This window comes from Oncorhynchus masou, chromosome 5, assembly GCF_036934945.1.
Source record: "Oncorhynchus masou masou isolate Uvic2021 chromosome 5, UVic_Omas_1.1, whole genome shotgun sequence".
NCBI lineage: Eukaryota > Metazoa > Chordata > Actinopteri > Salmoniformes > Salmonidae > Oncorhynchus > Oncorhynchus masou.
Genome location: NC_088216.1, coordinates 79,722,649 through 79,737,174, shown reverse-complemented (window position 1 = coordinate 79,737,174; position 14,526 = coordinate 79,722,649). Strand labels below are relative to the sequence as shown.

Sequence of the window (14,526 nt, the reverse complement as noted above, 5' to 3'; positions counted from 1 at the left end):
GTTCTGGGGTTCTGGATTCTGATTCTGTATTGACGTTCTGTTCTAAAACCGACGCAACTGACGATACGGCCAATATGCTGTACGCTGTAACCTAACCATCTTTACCCCAACAGCTGTACGCTGTAACCTAACCATCTTTACCCCAACAGCTGTACGCTGTAACCTAACCATCTATACCCCAACAGCTGTACGCTGTAACCTAACCATCTTTACCCCAACAGCTGTACGCTGTAACCCAACCATCTTTACCCCAACAGCTGTACGCTGTAACCTAACCATCTTCACCCCAACAGCTGTACGCTGTAACCTAACCATCTTTACCCCAACAGCTGTACACTGTAACCTAACCATCTTTACCCCAACAGCTGTACGCTGTAACCTAACCATCTTTACCCCAACAGCTGTACGCTGTAACCTAACCATCTTTACCCCAACAGCTGTACGCTGTAACCTAACCATCTTTACCCCAACAGTGTAAACATGTGACAAATGACCGACTAAGAAAGGGAGACGGCGTAAGAGAGCAGGTGCTCATTTGAGCTAATAAGGGACTTACACGGCTCCTTACTGACTGCAACTCCACCGACGCAAGCTCTACCTGACCAATCACACTGACTCACTGTAGAGCGGTGCTGCGGATGATTGGTTGCGGTGGAGAGAAGCAGACAAACAGGCCTCTGGATAAAGACATAAAACACACAGCAGCAATTACAACACCTTCCCATGATTCAACAGGTGTGTGTGTGTGTGTGTGTGTGTGTGTGTGTGTGTGTGTGTGTGTGTGTGTGTGTGTGTGTGTGTGTGTGTGTGTGTGTGTGTGTGTGTGTGTGTGTGTGTGTGTGTGCGCACGCTTTAGTCATTCCCAGAGGGACTGTACTATACAACACCTTCCCATCTCTTAACAGTCTCCCAGAGTGCACTCTGTTCTCCACCCATTTAAGGGCCACTGGTTTAAATAGAGCCTGCAAGTGCACGGTACAGATTTTCACAAAGTGTCTCTGCAGGAGAGAAGAGAGGGATACATTAAAATGCCACACACACACACACACACACACACACACACACACACACACACACACACACACACACACACACAGACAGACACATTAGCACCCGGGGGGATGCAGCTGAAGGGACCATGCTGTTTTAATGGCCTACAGACCAAAGGCAACGTGGCACTAGTAAATAGATCCCACTCCTCAGGAAAAAAGAGGGACACAAACAGATGCACACACACATGCATGCACATACCGCATACAGCACACACACACAGACACACACACACACACACACACACACATGCATGCACATACATACGCACGCACACACACACAGACACACACACACACACACACACACACACATGCATGCACATACCGCATACGCACACACACACACACACACACAATATGCAGAACATTTAGATCAGCTGAAGCAGAACTGTGGTGGGTGGATGCCCTGGGCGGGTGGAAGCACTGTGTGGGTGTGTACTCCTCATTAGGAGAGGTTTTCAGGAATCACAACAATATGCAAATAGCTATCGCACCTGTGAGGGAGGAGTTAGACACCATTATACAGCGATGTCAGTCAATAAAACACACAGCTCTGTTTAGACAGCGATGTCAGTCAATAAAACACACAGCTCTGTTTAGACAGCGATGTCAGTCAATAAAACACACAGCTCTGTTTAGACAGCGATGTCAGTCAATAAAACACACAGCTGTTTAGACAGCGATGTCAGTCAATAAAACACACAGCTCTGTTTAGACAGCGATGTCAGTCAATAAAACACACAGCTCTGTTTAGACAGCGATGTCAGTCAATAAAACACACAGCTCTGTTTAGACAGCGATGTCAGTCAATAAAACACACAGCTCTGTTTAGACAGCGATGTCAGTCAATAAAACACACAGCTCTGTTTAGACAGCGATGTCAGTCAATAAAACACACAGCTCTGTTTAGACAGCGATGTCAGTAAATAAAACACACAGCTTTGAACACAGTGAATGTATCGGTCTCTCTGTCTCTTCCCTTTCCTTCCCTCCCTCTCTCTTACTGCTACCTCCTCTCTCCCTTCCTCCCTCTCCCTCCATCCTTCCCTCCCTCTCTCTTACTGCTACCTCCTCTCTCCCTTCCTCCCTCTCCCTCCATCCTTCCCTCCCTCTCTCTTACTGCTCCTTCCCTTCCTCCCTCTCCCTCCATCCTTCCCTCCTCTCTCTTACTGCTACCTCCTCTCTCCCTTCCTCCCTCTCCCTCCATCCTTCCCTCCCCTCTCTTACTGCTACCTCCTCTCTCCCTTCCTCCCTCTCTCCCTCCATCCTTCCCTCCCTCTCTTACTACTACCTCCCTTCCCTCCTCCCTCTCCCTCCATCCTTCCTCCCTCTCTTACTGCTACCTCCTTCCCTTCCTTCCTCCCTCTCCCTTCCCTCCATCCTTCCCTCCCTTCCCTCCTCTCTTATCCTTCCTCCCTCTTCTACCCCTCTCTCCCTTCCTCCCTCTCCCTCCATCCTCCCCTCCCTCCTCTACTACCTCTCTCTCCCTTCCTCCCTCTCCCTCCACCTCATACCTTCCCTTCCTCCCTCTCCCTCCATCCTTCTACCTCCCTCTCTCCCTTCCTCCCTCTCCCTCCATCCTTCCCTCTCTCTTATCCCCCTCTCTACACTGCTACCTCCCTCCTCCCTTCCTCCCTCTCCTCTCTCTTACCTTCTCCCTTCCTCCCTCTCCTCCATCCTTCCTCTCTTACTGCTACCTCCTCTCTCCCTCCTCCTTCCTCCCTCTCCCTCCATCCTTCCTCCCTCTCTTACTCCATCCTTCCCTCCTCCTTCCCTCTCCCTTCCTCCCTTCCTCCATCCTTCCCTCCCTCCATCCTTCCTCCCTCTCCCTCCATCCTTCCTTCCCTCCCTCTCTCTCTACAGGTTTACTATCTGCCATAAAACTGAGGTTGTGAAGAACACGTTGAACCCAGTGTGGCAGTCATTCACCATTCCAGTCAGAGCGCTCTGCAATGGGGACTTTGACAGGTATGAACTCACCTCTCGTCTTTCTCACCCCGTCTTTCACTCTCTCTCACACTCGCCCCCCTCCCCTTGCTCTTTTTTTCTGCTCCCCCTCCCTCCCTCTCTTTCTCTCTCTCTTTCTCTCTCTCTCTCTCGCCCTTTCTTTCTCTGCCACCACCCCCTCTCTCTCTCTCTCTCTCTCTCTCTCTCTCTCTCTCTCTCTCTCTCTCTCTCTCTTTCAGACAAGGCCAAGTTGCTCAGCCTTCTGTGACAAATTACCCCACTCGAAGTCTGCAAAAATAAACCCAAATATCATCCAGGCTGAATCCCCATGTCTAGAAATCTTAAATATTAAGGGTGCCCCAGAGGAGTGTGGATAAACGAGTTGGGGTCACTGAGTGTCAGCCGAACAATCACACATCAGCCATAGTGAGGTCATCACCCTGTCAGAACCAATCAGACACAGGGGATTGAGACGTGTTTCAGGCTGTGATTTGTAGATAGGAGGTCTGACACAACAGAACTGACAGACTAATGAATTAATGTAGCGTGTAGATACCCCTTGTCCTCTAATGGCTGATCTCATCAAGGCAGTCAGGCAGTCAGTTAGTCAGTCAGTTAGTCAGTCAGTTAGTCAGTTAGTCAGTCAGTTAGTTAGTCAGTCAGGCAGTCAGTTAGTTAGTCAGTCAGTCAGTTAGTCAGTTAGTCAGTCAGTCAGTTAGTCAGTCAGTCAGTTAGTCAGTTAGTCAGTTAGTCAGTCAGTTAGTCAGTCAGTCAGTTAGTTAGTCAGTCAGTCAGTCAGTTAGTCAGTCAGTCAGTCAGTCAGTTAGTCAGTCAGTCAGTTAGTCAGTCAGTAAGTCAGTTAGTCAGTCAGTCAGTCAGTCAGTCAGGCAGTCAGTCAGTCAGTCAGTCAGTCAGTTAGTTTATCAGTCAGTTAGTCATTAGTCATCAGTCATTCAGTCAGTCTATCAGTCTGTCAATTAGACTGTCAGTCAGTCAGTCAGGTGGTCTATCAGTCAGTCAGTCAGTTGGTCTATCAGTCAGGCAGGCAGTCAGGCAGTTGGTCTATCAGTTAGTATATCAGTCAGTCAGTCAGTCAGTTAGTTAGTCAGTCAGGCAGTCAGTTAGTTAGTCAGTCAGTTAGTCAGTCTGTCAGTCAGTCAGGCAGTCAGTTAGTTAGTCAGTCAGTTGTCTCAGTCAGTCAGTCTATCAGTCAGTCAGTCAGTCAGTCAGTCAGTCAGTTAGTCAGTCAGTCAGTCAGTCAGTTAGTCAGTCAGTCAGTAAGTCAGTCAGTCAGTCAGTCAGTCAGTCAGTTAGTTAGTCAGTCAGGCAGTCAGTCAGTTTATCAGTCAGTTAGTCTATCAGTCAGTCAGTCATTCAGTCAGTTAGTCAGTCAGTCAGTCAGTCAGTCAGTCAGTCAGTCAGGTGGTCAATCAGTCAGTCAGTCAGTTGGTCTATCAGTCAGGCAGTCAGTCAGGCAGTTGGTCTGTCAGTCAGTCAGTTAGTCAGTCAGTCAGTCAGTCAGTCAGTTAGTCAGTCAGTCAGTCAGTTAGTCAGTCAGTTAGTCATCAGTCCTGTCAGTCAGTCTATCAGTCAGTCAGTCAGTCAGTCAGTCAGTTAGTCAGTCAGTCAGTCAGTTAGTCTGTCTGTCTATCAGTCAGTCTGTCAGTCAGTCAGTCAGTCAGTCAGTCAGTCAGTCAGTCAGTCAGTCAGTCAGTCTATCAGTTCGTCTGTCAGTCAGTCAGTCAGTCAGTTAGTCATTCAGTCAGTCAGTCTATCAGTTCGTCTGTCAGTCAGTTAGTCTGTCAGTCAGTCAGTCAGCCAGTCAGTCAGTCAGTCAGTCAGTCAGTCTATCAGTCAGTCAGTCAGTCAGTCTATCAGTCAGTCAGTCAGTTAGTCAGTCAGTCAGTCAGTCAGTCAGTCAGTCAGTCAGTCAGTCAGTCAGTTAGTCTGTCAGTCAGTCAGTCTATCTGTCTGTCAGTCAGTCTAGTCAGTCAGTCAGTTAGTCTGTCAGTCAGTCAGTTAGTCTGTCAGTCAGTCAGTCAGTCAGTCTATCAGTCAGGCAGTCAGGCAGTCAGTCAGTCAGTCAGTCAGTCAGTCAGTCTATCAGTCAGTCAGTCTATCAGTCAGTCAGTCAGTCAGTCAGTCAGTCAGTCAGTCAGTCAGTCAGTTAGTCTGTCAGTCAGTCAGTCAGTCAGTCAGTCAGTCAGTCAGTCTATCAGTCAGTCAGTCAGTTAGTCTGTCAGTCAGTCAGTCAGTCAGTCAGTCAGTCTATCAGTCAGTCAGTCAGTTAGTCTGTCAGTCAGTCAGTTCGTCTGTCAGTCAGTTAGTCTGTCAGTCAGTCAGTCAGTCAGTCAGCCAGTCAGTCAGTCAGTCAGTCAGTCAGTTAGTCTGTCAGTCAGTCAGTTAGTCTGTCAGTCAGTCAGTCAGTCAGTCAGTCAGTCAGTCAGTCAGTCAGTCAGTCAGTCAGTCAGTCAGTCAGTCAGTCAGTCAGTTCAGTCTGTCAGTCAGTCAGTTAGTCTGTCAGTCAGTCAGTCAGTTAGTCTATCAGTCAGTCAGTCAGTCAGTCAGTCAGTTAGTCTGTCAGTCAGTCAGTTAGTCAGTCAGTCAGTCTATCAGTCAGTCAGTCTGTCAGTTAGTCTGTCAGTCAGTCAGTCAGTCTAGTCAGTCAGTCAGTCAGTCAGTCAGTTAGTCTGTCAGTCAGTCAGTCAGTCAGTCAGTCAGTCAGTCAGTCAGTTAGTCTGTCAGTCAGTCAGTCAGTTAGTCTGTCAGTCAGTTAGTTTGTCAGTTAGTCTGTCAGTCAGTCAGTTAGTCTGTCAGGTCAGTTAGTCTGTCAGTCAGTCAGTCAGTCAGTTAGTCTGTCAGTCAGAGAGTTAGTCTGTCAGTCAGTTAGTCTGTCAGTTAGTCTGTCAGTCAGTCAGTTAGTCTGTCAGTCAGTTAGTCTGTCAGTCAGTCAGTCAGTCAGTTAGTCTGTCAGTCAGTCAGTTAGTCTGTCAGTTAGCATGGTAGTCAGTCTGTCTGTCAGTCAGTCAGTTAGTCTGTCAGTCAGTTAGTCTGTCAGTCAGTCAGTTAGTCAGTCAGTCAGTCAGTTAGTCTGTCAGTCAGTCAGTTAGTCAGTCAGTCAGTCTGTCAGTCAGTCAGTCTGTCAGTCAGTCAGTTAGTCTGTCAGTCAGTCAGTCAGTCAGTCTATCAGTCAGTCAGTCAGTTAGTCTGTCATTCAGTCAGTTAGTCTGTCAGTCAGTCAGTCAGTTAGTCTATCAGTCAGTCAGTTAGTCTGTCAGTCTATCAGTCAATCTATCAGCCAGTCAGTGTGTTTGGGCAAAGCCCAGACACTCTCTGTGTTCTCATGTGGTACCTTTAGTTTTCCAACAGAGGAACATGACATCACGCTGTGACCTGATGCACATGGCAGGCACTTCACCTTACGGGTAAATAGCTCTTTGTGAATAAGTGTGCTGAAGAGAGAGGAGGAGGACAGGAGAGGGAGAGGTGGGAGGAGAGGAGAGGAGAGGAGAGGGAGGTGAGGAGAGGAGGGGAGAGGAGAGGAGAGGAGAGGAGAGGAGAGGAGGGAGGGGCGGTCCGTCTTCCTCATTAGCATGGTAGTCGTTCCTAATCTGTCTGAGTGAGTCACTGCTACTATTTCTGTCCCAGATGAGAGATCACAAACACAACCATGAAATTAGGACTGAAGTAGTGTCATTGTTTTTCACTATCTTAATAGCTCTTCAACTCCTTCTTGCTCTCTGGTGATGTGTTTGGTTATTAGTAAAGGATACAGATGTTTATTTAAATCACCCTCTAAAAGGATGTTATGTGATGGAAATATACCTTTGACTCAGAGAGACAACATAAGGGTCTCACAGGAGATGATTGTAGGAAACGCTGCCTGGTTTGACTATCAGCGCTGACAGACAACATTATTTTGAAGTCCAACTGAATGTGGTCCAGGGTACAAACCGACAAGTCAGTTTCTGTTTGTGGGTGGGGTCATTGAGAGTACGATTGACAGGCCCTTCAGGGCATGGTGACATAACACGCACGCACACAAACAAACTTCATTGGGTGATAGCTCTTTCAGGGGACAAGGCTTACAACCTTGAAGATAAGCTCAAAGGAACATACGGCCACTACAGGCAGAGGCGGGAGGAAGGGAGCGAGGAACAGGGCCTCTTTTTGTGTCTGATGTCTAAGTCTCGTCTGTGTTGGTGTCATGGCGGGTGCTGGGTGAGAGGGGCGAGACGATGAAGGCGAGAGGAGGATGAAGGAATGTTTGGAAAGTTTTGTCACTCTCAGCCGCGTTGTGTTTGTGAAATGTCACCCCCCGTCTGCTATGGGGAATATGTGACAAGGTGTATTTTCGACATTCGCTGCAGTTTACTTTTTACAGAGGAATTTGTACTTTTCTTAGATATAAGTTGATCCTTCCTCTTCTGAGAATATCTTCAGGTATCTGAGTATGGTTTTCACAGATATAAAGTCTATTCCAACCATTTGCAGCTTGAAACTTTATCTCAGAGTTTCTAACTGCCACAGACAGTATACTGTGAAAATCCATTCAAATTGTGAAAATACTGTGAAATACTGTGAAAATCCATTCAAATTGATTCAAATCCATTACACATGCTTGTGGATAGTGCTGTATTAAATGTTAATGTGATGGCTATTGCACCTCCACTGACTCATTTCAGCAAACTGGATAAATCCTCTATCATCTACGAACTGGATAAATCCTCTTTCATCTACGAACTGGATAAATCCTCTTTCATCTACGAACTGGATAAATCCTCTTTCATCTACGAACTGGATAAATCCTCTTTCATCTACAAACTGGATAAATCCTCTTTCATCTACGAACTGGATAAATCCTCTTTCATCTACAAACTGGATAAATCCTCTTTCATCTACAAACTGGATAAATCCTCTTTCATCTACGAACTGGATAAATCCTCTTTCATCTACAAACTGGATAAATCCTCTTTCATCTACGAACTGGATAAATCCTCTTTCATCTACAAACTGGATAAATCCTCTTTCATCTACGAACTGGATAAATCCTCTTTCATCTACAAACTGGATAAATCCTCTTTCATCTACTAACTGGATAAATCCTCTTTCAGATGCAAACTGGATAAATCCTCTTTCATCTACTAACTGGATAAATCCTCTTTCAGATGCAAACTGGATAAATCCTCTTTCATCTACGAACTGGATAAATCCTCTTTCAGATGCAAACTGGATAAATCCTCTTTCATCTACTAACTGGATAAATCCTCTTTCAGATGCAAACTGGATAAATCCTCTTTCATCTACTAACTGGATAAATCCTCTTTCATCTACAAACTGGATAAATCCTCTTTCATCTACTAACTGGATAAATCCTCTTTCATCTACAAACTGGATAAATCCTCTTTCAGATGCGAACTGGATAAATCCTCTTTCAGATGCGAACTGGATAAATCCTCTTTCAGATGCGAACTGGATAAATCCTCTTCATCTACGAACTGGATAAATCCTCTTTCAGATGCAAACTGGATAAATCCTCTTTCATCTACAAACTGGATAAATCCTCTTTCAGATGCGAACTGGATAAATCCTCTTTCATCTACGAACTGGATAAATCCTCTTTCAGATGCGAACTGGATAAATCCTCTTTCAGATGCGAACTGGATAAATCCTCTTTCAGATGCGAACTGGATAAATCCTCTTTCAGATGCGAACTGGATAAATCCTCTTTCAGATGCGAACTGGATAAATCCTCTTTCAGATGCGAACTGGATAAATCCAGTGTGAAAACGTGTTGTTATCAGACATGTAATCTCGTCTTCAGGATCACCATCAGATTCTAATGTGGTTTTCCTATAACGTGCTCTAATGATTGCTGTTGTATAGTCATTCTGTGTTGAGGAGTAAAACGCTAGAAGCACCAGGCCTTGAAATGAAACAGCATTGGTTAGCTACTAGGGCTCACTGAGTCTTATTATTACAGAGACCTATTTATTTAGGGATGGGGGGGGGGGGAACAATAACACCAAACAAACATCACCTGCCTCAGGACATGTTCCTTCTTTCAGCTGATTGATTGACGGATGACAATCCACACTTACAAGTAGCTTGAACCCAATCACACAACGTTGCAGGTATGCGTGGCACTTAAAAGGCTATCAGGCTAACAGGTCACAACCCCGGTCGTCTAATCTGAATACTCATGCAAAACAACTCATACATTGTAATACATTAATGTCTTTAGAAATAAATAATGACCAGGGACAAAAAGTTTCTTGTTTACCATATGTTGGGAATAACAAAAGACAGATGGTGATTCATTGTGTTAATAGTTTTGAGCCTACAGTAAGTACCATGTTAGTGTCTAGCCTGTGAAAAGGACAAGCTGCCTGTTCTAGCTGCTCCAATTCAATCATTTATTTAACAACATTTCGACACCGAGCTGTCTTCACCCGGATATTTAGTGTATATCAACCCCAACTGGAGAAATAGCTGCTATAGATATTAACTGGAGAAATAGCTGCTATAGATATTAACTGGAGAAATAGCTGCTATAGATATTAACTGGAGAAATAGCTGCTATAGATATTAACTGGAGAAATAGCTGCTATAGATATTAACTGGAGAAATAGCTGTTATAAGGTATTAACTGGAGAAATAGCTGCTATAGATATTAACTTGAGAAATAGCTGCTATAGATATTAACTGGAGAAATAGCTGCTATAGATATTAACTGGAGAAATAGCTGCTATAGATATTAACTTGAGAAATAGCTGCTATAGATATTAACTGGAGAAATAGCTGCTATAGATATTAACTGGAGAAATAGCTGCTATAGATATTAACTGGAGAAATAGCTGCTATAGATATTAACTTGAGAAATAGCTGCTATAGATATTAACTTGAGAAATAGCTGCTATAGATATTAACTTGAGAAATAGCTGCTATAGATATTAACTTGAGAAATAGCTGCTATAGATATTAACTGTAGGAAATAGCTGCTATAGATATTAACTGTAGGAAATAGCTAGCATAGATGGGTGGGTTGTTTAGCAACAAAACCGATATGTGCACAAACCCTTGGGGGGAAACAGACGAGGTTGGCTTAGATATAAACTATATTTCCTCTCCAAATGTTTTATTGAAAACGTAAATACATTTTCAAAATGAGCACTTGTTGTCTGTCAAATACATAGTTTCAGTTGTTTTGTTAGCTAGCTAGCTAATTTTAGCCATATTAGCATAGATGTGACAAGTCAAAACATCAATAACAAGATACAAGGACCTGAATCAAGTCACCTACGATTCCCCACATGGCAGATCCATTGTTGCTATCTATCTGACCATCCAGAATCACAACACGGCCATCTGCCTCTGCTATACGTGTGCATCGTTTTCACAACCCGTCTATAGCATCTGTCTGTGTTGTTTCTCAATGCAGATCTTGATTTATCTCAAATCAAATTGTATTAGTCACATGCTCCGAATGCAACAGGTGTTTGTTTCACCTTACAGTGAAATAGTGACTTATGAGCCCCTAACCAACAACGCAGTTAACAAAAATAAGAATAATATGAGTAAGAATAAGAAATAAAAGTAACAAGTAATTAAAGAGCAGGAGTAAAATAACAATAGCTCGACTATATACAGGGTATGCCAGATACATTGTCAATATCTAGGCTATATACAGGATCACAACAGAGTCAATGTGGCCTTTATATACGGGGCACCGGTACAGAGTCAATGTGGAGGCTATATGTCTGTGGTTACTCAATACAGAGTCAATGTGGATTTATCTCAAATACCGGTACAGAGTCAATGTGGAGGCTCTATACAGGGGGTACCAGTACAGAGTCAATGTGGACTATATGAGCCCCTATCCAGTACAGAGTTAACAAATGTAAGAATAATATGAGTTAGAATAAGAAATTAAAAGTACTAAGTACATGTAAAGGTAGAGTTACAATAGTGACTATATACATCAATGTGGAGGTTATATAAGGGGGTACATGTAGTACAGAGTTAATGTGGAGGCTATATAAGTGACTATGTACATGTAAGAGAGTTATTAAATGACTGTAAATATACATGGGGGTACCAGTACAGAGTCAATGTGGGTACAGGGGTAGTAGAGTTAATTGGAGGACTATATACAGGGGGTAGGTACAGAGTTATTAAAGTGACTATGTACATGTAGGTAGAGTTATTAAAGTGACTATGTACATGTAGGTAGAGTTATTAAAGTGACTATGTACATGTAGGTAGAGTTATTAAAGTGACTATGTACATGTAGGTAGAGTTGTTAAAGTGACTATGTACATGTAGGTAGAGTTATTAAAGTGACTATGTACATGTAGGTAGAGTTATTAAAGTGACTATGTACATGTAGGTAGAGTTATTAAAGTGACTATGTACATGTAGGTAGATTTATTAAAGTGACTATGCACAGATACAACAGAGAGTAGCAGCAGAGTAAACGGGGGGGAATGTAAATAGTCTGAGTAGCCATTTGATTAGATGTTCAGGAGTCTTATGGCTTGGGGGTAGAAGCTGTTTAGAAGCCTCTTGAACCAAGACTTGGTGCTCCGGTACCGCTTGCCGTGTGGTAGCAGAGAGGTAGCAGAGAGAACAGTCTATGACTTGGGTGGCTGGAGTCTTTGACAATTTTTAGGGCCTTCCTCTGACACCGCCTGGTATAGAGGTTTTGGACGGCAGGAAGCTTTGCGCCAGTAATGTACTGGGTCGTACGCACTACCCTCTGTAGTGCCTTGCGGTCGGAGGCTGAGCCCTTGCCATACCAGGCAGTGATGCCAACTCTCGATGGTGCAGCTGTAGAACCTTTTGAGGATCTGAGGACTCATGCCAAATCTTTTCAGTCTCCTAAGGGGGAATAGGTTTTGTCATGCCGTCTTCACGACTGTCTTGGTGTGCTTGGACTATGATAGTTTGTTGGGTGATGTGGACACCAAGGAACTTGAAGCTCTCAACCTGCTCCACTACAGCCCCGTCGATGAGAATGGGGGCCTGCTTAATCCTCTTTTTTCTGTAGTCCACAATCATCTACTTTGTTTTGATCACGTTGAGGGAGAGGTTGTTGCACCACATGGCCAGGTCACTGACCTCCTCCCTATAGGCTGTCTTGTCGATGTTGGTGATCAGGTCTACCACTGTTGTGTCATCAGCAAACTTAATGATGGTGTTGGAGTCGTGCCTGGCCATGCAGTCATGAGTGAACAGGGAGTACAGGAGGGGACTGAGCACAAACCCCTGTGCGGCCCCCGTTTTGAGGATCAGCGTGTCAGATGTGTTGTTACCTACCCTCACCACCTGGGGGCGGCCTGTCAGGAAGTACAGGATCCAGTTTCAAAGGGAGGTGTTTAGTCCCAGGGTCCTCAGCTTATTGATGAGCTTTGAGGGCAGTATAGTGTTGAACGCTGAGCTGTAGTTAATGAATAGCATTCTCACATAGGTGTTCCTTTTGTCCAGGTGGGGATGGGAGGTGTGGAGTGCAATAGAGATGTCATTATCTGTGGATCTGTTAGGGTGGTATGCAAGTGGGTCTAGGGTTTCTGGGATAATGGGTCGGTAGTCATTTAGGCAGGTTACCTTAGGTTACCTAAGCGAGCACAGTAGTAGTTTAGCTCATCTGGTAGGCTCATGTCACTGGGCAGCTCTCTGCTGTGCTTCCCGTTGTAGTCTGTAATGGTTTGCAAGCCATGCCACATGTGACAAGCCCCAGAGTGTAGTACGATTCCATCTTAATCCTGTATTGACACTTTCATGGTTCGTCGGAGGGCATAGCGGGATTTCTTAAAAGCTTCCGGGTTAGAGTCCCACTCCTTGAAAGCGGCAGCTCTAGCCTTTAGCTCAGTGCGAATGTTGCCTGTAATCCATGGCTTCTGGTTGGGGTATGTACGTACGGTCACTGTTGGGACGACGTCATCTATGCACTTATTGATGAAGCCAATGACAGATGTGGTGTACTGCTCAATGCCATCGGAGGAATCCTGGAACATATTCCAGTCTGTGCAAAACAGTCCTGTAGCATTTGCTTCATCTGACCACTTTTGTATTGATCGAGTCACTGGTGCTTCCTGCTATACATTTTGCTTGTAAGCAGGAATCAGGAGGATAGAATTATGGTCAGATTTGCCAAATGGAGGGCGAGGGAGAGCTTTGTACGCGTCTTTGTGTGTGGAGTACAGGAGATCTACAGGTGATCTAGAGTTTTTTCCCCCTCTGGTTGCACATTTAACGTGCTGATAAAACAGATTTAAGTTTCCCTGCATTGAAGTCACCTGTTTGAGTCTCTGGTCTATGACATCCTTGGTCAAGGGATGCTTCAGTAACAACTGTCTGTTGGTGTGTGCTTTCTGTCGTTCCAGGACGATCAAGGTGGAGGTGTACGACTGGGACCGCGATGGCAGGTGAGTGTATTTAGTCAAGGTGCAGCCAAATTATTGAGGTGCAGCCATGTGCAACATTCAACTTGTGCACCATGGTCACCAACAAATTAGTACAACATTATATATTATTATGTTATTGATGTTATTGAAATTATGACGCTTTACAGTGGTTAAAGTTCTGTCTTTACCACCCTCTACCACCCTCTCCTCTCTCCTCTCTTCTCTCTTCTCTTCTCTGTCCTCTGTCCTCTCTCCTCTCTCCTCTCTCCTCTCTCCTCTCTCCTCTCTTCTCTCTTCTCTCCTCTCTTCTCTCTTCTCTCCTCTGTCCTCTGTCCTCTCTCTCCTCTCTCCTCCTTTCTCCTCTCTCCTCTCTTCTGTCCTCTGTCCTCTGTCCTCTCTCTTCTCTCTTCTCTCTCCTCCTCTCTCCTCTCTTCTCTCCTCTCTCTGTCCTCTCTCTCATCCTCTCTCCTTCTCTATCTGTCAGCCATGACTTCATAGGGGAGTTCACCACTAGTTACCGGGAGCTAGCTCGAGGCCAGAGCCAGTTCAACGTCTATGAGGTGACTCTCTCTTCCTTTCTTACCGTTTTTTAATCAGCTCTGTTGGGGAGTCAACTCACTCACTGATGAAATATCAATGTTTTATATCCATGCTGCCTTCTCTCTCAGGTCGAAGTTTAGGAATGTTGCACGTTGGCTTCCAGGTGATTACCATGGTTAAACAAATCCAATCCAGAGGAGAGCGCGGGCGTTAATGGAAAACTATTCCTCCGGATAGAACCACAGGGAAAACACAATTAGAATACACGCACGCAAGCGCACACACACACACGTACGCACACACACACACACACGCACACGCACACACACATGTGCACGCGCACGCACGCGCACGCACACACACACGCACACGCACACAGACACACACACACACACACACACACACACACACACTGTGCATGGCGTTCATCATTAGTCATTACCTGGCAGAGTGACAGGAACAGTGACAGGAAGCCTCTTTAGTTTGTGCATCAGCAAGTCTCTGCGTCTCTGTGATGCCTGCGTGTCAACCCGATTGCCTTCTCTCCATTTATTTGCCTGTCACTTCCCTGCCTCACAGTG

General features: G+C 45.0%; 1 long non-coding RNA gene across 1 annotated transcript in view; it reads left to right on the top strand.

The window, feature by feature from the left end:
* LOC135528026 (uncharacterized) overlaps nucleotides 1-13,968 on the top strand; it is a 14,074-nt gene extending 106 nt beyond the window's left edge. The window contains exons 2-4 of the long non-coding RNA XR_010453500.1: nucleotides 2,916-3,020; nucleotides 13,385-13,426; nucleotides 13,890-13,968. This is a non-coding gene — a long non-coding RNA (uncharacterized LOC135528026). The remainder of the gene's footprint in view (nucleotides 1-2,915; nucleotides 3,021-13,384; nucleotides 13,427-13,889) is intronic.
* The last annotated feature ends 558 nt before the right edge of the window (nucleotides 13,969-14,526 follow it).